This window comes from Bombina bombina, chromosome 6 (genome assembly GCF_027579735.1).
Source record: "Bombina bombina isolate aBomBom1 chromosome 6, aBomBom1.pri, whole genome shotgun sequence".
Lineage (NCBI taxonomy): Eukaryota > Metazoa > Chordata > Amphibia > Anura > Bombinatoridae > Bombina > Bombina bombina.
Window position 1 is genome coordinate 169,804,446 of NC_069504.1, and position 7,849 is coordinate 169,812,294.

Consider the following 7,849-nt stretch of genomic DNA (forward strand, 5'->3'; position numbering starts at 1 on the left):
AGTTTTGTTTTAGCCATTCCATTGTAGTCAACTTTTTAAGCATTTCTTATATAGAAAGAATGCTATAGCCCTTCAAGTTCATATGTGAACTAAAAACTACTACTAATATTTCCATCACTTACGGTATATTACAACCAGTACTTTTATATGTGTTCTAAAAGCACAATCGTTTACACAACATATAATGGAAGACATTTTTCAGAAAATGTGCTATGCATTTTAAGATGTAGTTCACAATACACCTTGAGCTAAGATAGATGATAGATCAAAGACGTGAATAATTCAGTATAATTCCGCATACAACATGTTTCTACATGTACTGTAACAGATTTTAATTTTGGAGAAAAGGTCTGTGCCAGCGGAAGAGAATATATAGTAAAGACAGAATATGAGTGTAGGACAGTTTTTTTTATTTATTATTATTATTGTTATACATTTTAATCTGCTCAAATAATTCTCATAGTTGTAGTTGTTATGGTAATAATTGTATATATACACAATATATTCAGCTGCAGGCTGAAAAAAAGAGTACAAATGTAGCACTCCTATTATCTTAAATGTATCAATGTATATCAATCCTGCTTCCTCCAATCACAGCTTTCCCCCCAGGGTACTCATTGCCTGAGGCCATGCTGTGATTGGAGGAAGCCGGATTAGTCATTGCTGACGTGTGAATAGAGGATCTCTAGGTGGGGGAAGCTGCTGTAGCAGTGAAAATAAATAAAGGTATTTTTTTAATAAAACGGCTGCTTTGTAAACTTTGATGAATGAAAGTGCCCCTGTTTTTAATAGTATTTTTTAAAAAAACGGGCTTTCATTCACCAAAGTTTTCCTTCACTTTAACTTTTATTAATTATTAGAAAATAAAAAATAAAAGGAGAAAGGAAATGGTTAAAATTACATATGCTCCTCTGAAAAATGAGTGAATGGAGGTAATAATTAAGGGAGTCTCAGTTACAGGGAAAAAATCCCACTCAAGCAATCCGGATTTAAATAGAATCCTTGGAGAGATGGTATCTATCTGCTACAGGACATCTAGGGATCTCAAAGATAGATTAGTTCAAAGTCACTTTGTAAACAAAAAACAGAGAATTACATACCCAGGTACTTATCCATGCCGAACATATACATACTGTCAATACATTACCCAAACCGACCAAATTCAGGCTAGGTTTGGAAGAATACACACAATTAAACATCATAGAACATGTAATACCTGTGGAGTAATATATGTATTTAAATGCAAATGTGATTTGGTACTATATTGGAATGACTACACGCCCCATGAAAAAAAGACTAGGTGAACAAATGAGTAACATAAGAAGCACTGAAAAAGATCTACAGACAGGGAAGAAGATCACACAAGTGGTCAAACACTTTCTTCAGAAACACAAAGCAAATCCCAAGGAGATATCATGTTTTGGATTGGAAAAAATATCACTTGGTATTAGGGGAGGTTATTTGGAAAATGCATTATTGCAAGCAGAATGCAAATGGATTTATTTTTTGGACACAGTCAATCCCAAGGGATTGAATAGAAATAATAATTTCTATGTATTTTTAACTAAATAGAAGATATAATCAGTGATTATCTAAACAGAATATATAATTAGTGATTTCAACTTATCACACTAATAGGACTCTATGATCTTTCTCACAAATATTCCCCAATGTATTCTTAACCAAATAAATAATATGATCAGTGATTTCCACCTAATACACTAATAGGACATCAGATCCTTATCACAAATAATTCACAAATGGAGTAATTCCATCACAATACAATAATATCACTATATAACATCTAACACTGTAATTATAAGGTATATATACAATACCCCTAATAGATAATATAATTCTACTCACTGTTTTTTCACACACTTTCAAGTTCATCTCTCCCTTTATTATTTTGCCTTTATTCATCTTTATTTGCACTATGGCATTTCTTTTAATCACAATATTATATGTATGTGCAATACACTTCTTGCACTCTGTAAATGTAAAAATATTCCATTGTCATATAAAAATATTTAGCAGGAGCTCCTCTTAAAAGTGCATTTTAAACTTCTTAAAAAAGTGAAATTGAGCAGCTGTTGTTTTAAAAGTCTGATTAGAGTATATCTATCTCATATTGAGATCTGCTAAGAGGGGAACAAGAGACTGATAGACCCATCTGAGACTCTACACGAGAAAAAAAGAAGATGCCTTAGGAGTACAATACAGCTGTCGGAGGGTCGGGTTCCATTCTGACAGTTGTAAAATTGAAACAAGAAGATCAGCGGAAACAGAGATCCTGAAGGCAAAGGGAAACCACGATCCAACTTCAAGCTCCCAGAAGGGACACTTACCCACTCCACCACGCAGTTCGACACTCCTCACTGTGACAGAAGAGAAGGAAATAATGAGTCAGAGGCGGATGTTAATCCTGGAGATTCATAAGCACCTCAAAGTAGGTAGACAAAAAGCGGATCACGATCCGATCTCAATCGAAATTGACAGTATACACGAAATAAGCTGGTATCCTCTGTGAAGAGAAATATTAATTCCAGGTCGAAGGGCGGGAAAAGACGCCATCTTGGGTCTCAATATATAATGTAAGTGCGACAGCGTTATCGCTATTTTAAAATAAAGGATTTTCAGATCCCCACATTAATACAGAGTTATTACTAGAGAATTCCCTGGCAAGTAGAGGGGGCAAAGTAATTGGATTAGATCATTAGAAGGGAAGAAGCAACTTTTAAACAGAAACTGATTAAAAATAAAAATAAAAGACAGGAAGATTTCTCCAATAACGTTAATCATTAGCTCTTGACAATACAAATTTCACCTAAACCACCAGCCACAAATGTGAGAATACCCCTCACACATAGGGGACTTCTGCTTATAAAGTTCTTTACACTCGACTACTTAACACATCTCTTAGTACCCTAACTTGATTCTGAGACCTATAAAAAGTGATGATTAAAGACACGATTAGGGAACTCACCAGTGGATTACAGATATCACAAGATACAAGAACTGACGTTCCCTATATGCTGTATACTATACATTAAATAAAGTAAGAGTTCAGAAGTATTCAGCAAGCATGTTATTCTAAAAACAGTGAAAAGAGTGTCTATCCAGATCCCAACTTAAACTTAAAGCACAAGAAAAATCAGTATCGCCGCCAAAACATAGTGATCCCATGGATTCTATGGAAGAAGATGCCACTACTCCAGGGAGATATACCAAATGAAAACATTCTTTCAAGGAGAATTAAAAACAGCTTTATCTGATCTTAAGCAAGATCTGAAAGAAATTGAAGGACAAACTTCAGAACAGACTTGATGATATAGCAGAGGAAATTCCTCAAATCCAACACACTCTCCTAGATCACTCCATATACATTAAAACGTTAGAAGATCAGGTTGAGGATTTAGAGAACCGATCATGATGCTCAAATCTCAGAACAAGGAATCTTCCAGAAGAGTACAAAAATCTCCAGGCAGATGTTACTGAGATCTTTCATCAACTCATTCCTGATACAGATCCCAATATGCTACTAATGGACAGAGTCCACAGGGCATTGACCAAATCTTCACAATCAAAGACAAGAGAAATAATAGTAAAACTACATTATTTTCATATAAAAGAATTGATCCTTCAAGCTGCCAGAACATCCCGGAATGTAACATATAAAGGACACACAATCCAAATTTTCACAGACCTCTCTCCTACAACACTACGTATGCGCAGAGAGATGAAACCAGTGGTGACAGCATTGATGAAGGCAAAGGTGAAATACAGATGGAACTTTCTGTTCAAATTGATCTTTACATATATGACTACTACTTGTGCATCAGTAGAAGAGGGATTGATGATATTATCCAGACTACAGATCCCAGGAAATGAACTGGAAACACAAACATCATCGAAGACAATGAGGAAACTCCCACAAAGAGACTGGACAATTGTGAGCAAGAATGGAAAGTCGAAGAGATCCAAACCAAGTTCTACAACCACCACTGAACATAGTTCCTCTATCAGAGAAGAATCACCACCACCTTGAAAGGAAATGTGTTCAGTTTTCAGGATCAAGGAGTTAAACAGTTTATTCACTTAAAGTTATTGCTATATTTAGTGTAAAGAAACATAAGGAAGATATTCTCATACTCTCTGATTCTGAACCCTACCTTTCCTTATCATACCACCTTTTTCCTACCCCATCTCTTCTACCTTCTAAGTTCAGTTTACTGAAATTACAGAAAGCGGCACTTGTCGCTCCAGATTTAGGTTTAATATTGCTATTGTTCTTTTGCATGCAGTTAGATGCATCATGTTATAAGTTCTTTATTTGCTGTTATATGTTATTATTTGTGATCTTAAATGTTACATTACAATTGATATACGAGGTCCTTTATCTTCTGTGTTGTCAATTCCCATGAAATAACTAGTCTTTCCAGAGCCACAACTATGGTAGTACCCAGGGGTCTGAAAGTCATATCTGAGGTAAGATACCCAGGCTTTAATTACTATCTGCTGACTCAGAATAGAATTTTAGAAATAAGTTTGATTAATATATACATCATTACCATCTCCTCCGACCAAGGCCATGTATATTAAGATAATCTCCCATAATGTAATGGGTCTTAATTCTAACATTAAAAGGAAAAAGCCATACTAGATTATAAATCCCTGAATGCCCATATAATCATGCTACAGGAAACCCACTTTACCTTGACCTCGACCAAATACTGGGATTAACACTTTCCACTGCAATATCATAAAAAATAATAATTAATAATTAAAAGAAATGTGGTGTATCTTTACTCTTACATGCTTCACTAAACTTTAAGGAGGAAGAGGTGATTAAAGATAAAGATGGAAGATTCCTTATATTGAGAGGCTTAATACACAACACTCCTATACTACTAGCTAATATTTATGCTCCAAATGACCATCAAGCACCCTTCATCACCAAGCTAAGCAAACAACTCTCCTTATGGAAAAAAATATAAAACTATAATTGGAGGGGACTTCAACATAACGATGAATGATACATTAGATAGATCTTCAACAGATATTTATAGAATAAAAGAACTACCATGGCCCAGCATCTTCTGAAAGATTTTCTTTTAGACTTCAATTTATTAGATTGCTGGAGAGCATTAAATAGAGTTACAGAAGACTAAACCTTTTATTCCACTGTACACGGCACTCATTCAAGAATAGACCTTATTTTGATTAGTCAAATGTTACTCCCATAAATATAAAGACAGCCGACATCCATAATTGTTCTTGGTCAGACCATGATATCATCATGATTGAGCTTGAAGGGCTTATAAACCCAAATAGAGTCAGGTCATGAACCCCACATCCAAGTTGATTACAAGATGATATTTTAATACAGAAACTACAACAACATATCACAGATGTTATCACCATTAATGAAGGTTCTACTTATAACCCAACATATGTTTGGGGAGCTCTTAAAGCATCATGTAGAGGCTTCTTAATAGCTAAATCCAGTAGACTTAAAAAATCACACAATACTAAAATGAATGAACTTTAAAAAGATATAACCTTGTTGCGAGAGCAAGTGAAAAAGAAGCCCCAATGTAACTGTAAATTAATGAATATACTTAAAACTAAAAATGAGGAACTTAACCAACTTTTAAATAAAGAAGCTCTCTATTCAATAAAGGCAATCAACACAAGATATTATATATATTGGAACAAACCGGATAGGATATTGGCAAACAAATTAAAAGAAATTACAAGAGCAACTATGATCCCACAAATCCAACAACCTAACGGGAAAGTTACAAATGATCCCTTTCAAATAGCTAACTAATTTTCTGACTTCTATAATAACCTATATAATCTAAAAAGTCCAAAACAAGACTCTAACAAAACAACGGAACTAGACAAATTCTTAGATAAAAGTCCACTCGAGACAATTCCAAAAGAAGAGTTAGACTTATTGAAAGCTCCTATAACATTGCAGGAAGTTTAATTAGCTATTAAAGACTTAAAAAGGAATAAAGCCCCGGGTCCTGATGGATTTCCGGGGTCTTTTTATAAAAACTTACAGGTTTCCTTAGCACCCCAATTAGTTAAATTATTTAACAACATCCTACAGGGTGTTGATATGCCTCCTGACCTTCTAACCTATTCTATGAATAACAGTAATAACGAAACATGGCAAAAACAGACAACTATGTCAACATTATCGTCCACTCTCCCTTATTAACCAAAACCTTAAATTATTCAGCAAGATTTTAGCAAATCGCCTAACCACACCCATTATGAATTTAATAGACACTGATCAGGTAGGATTTACCAAACAGAGAGAAGCACCAGATAGTGTCTGCAAAATTGTTAACCTAATAAATATAGCGACAATTAAAGAAATGCCTTCTCTGTTCCTAAATTTGGATGCAGAGAAGACATTTGACAGAATCAATTGGGAGTATATGCATGCTGTGCTAAATAAGATAGGAATTAAAGGACCATTCCATGACACATTAACTAAGCTATACTCAAGCCCTGATGCATTTATTAGACTTTCAGGATATCTGTCGAAAACAAATAAGAATTTGTAATGGAACCAGACAAGGCTGCCCATTATCTCCACTTCTTTTTGCGATTTGTATCGAACCGCTAGCAGTAAAAATTAGGGATGACCCAGACATTGCAGGGATAAGGTGAGGCAATAAAGATATTATTCTTACATTAACTAAACTAAATTACTCTCTCTCCCACCATTATATGCTATATTACACGAGTTTGGTCTAATATCAGAATATAAAGTTAATGAGGACAAATGTGAAGCCTAAGTATAAAATTACCACAACACACAAAAAAATGATTAGTTAAATTTTGCTTTTGCGTGGGCTAAGAAATCTCTCAAATATTTAGGGATAAATCTTACTATACTAACGATGTAAACACATTATATAGAGCAAATTACTTACCTATATTTACACATATCCGAAGTCTATTAACTAAATAGACTAAACATAATATCTCCCTATATGGCAGAATAATAACAGTCAAAATGACGATTCTTCCTAAGTTACTTTACTTGTTTTGATCCTTACCAGTTTCCATACCAACTTTGGAGCTACATAAATTTACATAAAGGGAAGTATTACAATTTGTTTGGCAAGGGAAAAGAGTGAGGATCAATAAACTTCTAATGATGAGACACAAAAGTAGAGGCTGTCTAGGGTTACCAAACTTGTTATCCTACTATTACTCAGCCAGAATGGCCCAAACCATCCAATGGTATAAAAAAGATAATGCACCACAATGGGTTCAAATTGAAAAGGATATACTAGGATTAAGCAATTTGGATAAACTACTATGGGCAAACAAACAAACTACACCACCACACATCAGACAATACATATTGATCAACCATACAACCTTTTTATGGGATAAGCTAACTTAAACATACCACTTATTAGGTGTTAGATCTAGAGCCACCCCTCTCATAATACTTGAATCTGTAGTAAGTACACAAGTACAAAAGAAATGGGAAAATAAGGGTATTATACAGAATTGCAGATGCACTCATAAATGATAAAATAATCACTATAGCGCAATATGCGGAACTAGGTACTCCAAATCACAACATTTGGTTTCATTATCTACAGCTCAAATCCAGGGTACAGGAAATATTAGGACATGGAAAAGCCCCTAATAATACTTTATTTGAAATGCTCTGTCTATCCAAAATCTACAGTAGAGGTCTGATATCAATACTATACCCAATCTTCAATGTTATAGATAAAGACAAAAAATCTTCCATTATGCTAAAATGGGAGCAGGAACTAGATAAATCTTGGACGGTAGAAAAATGGAT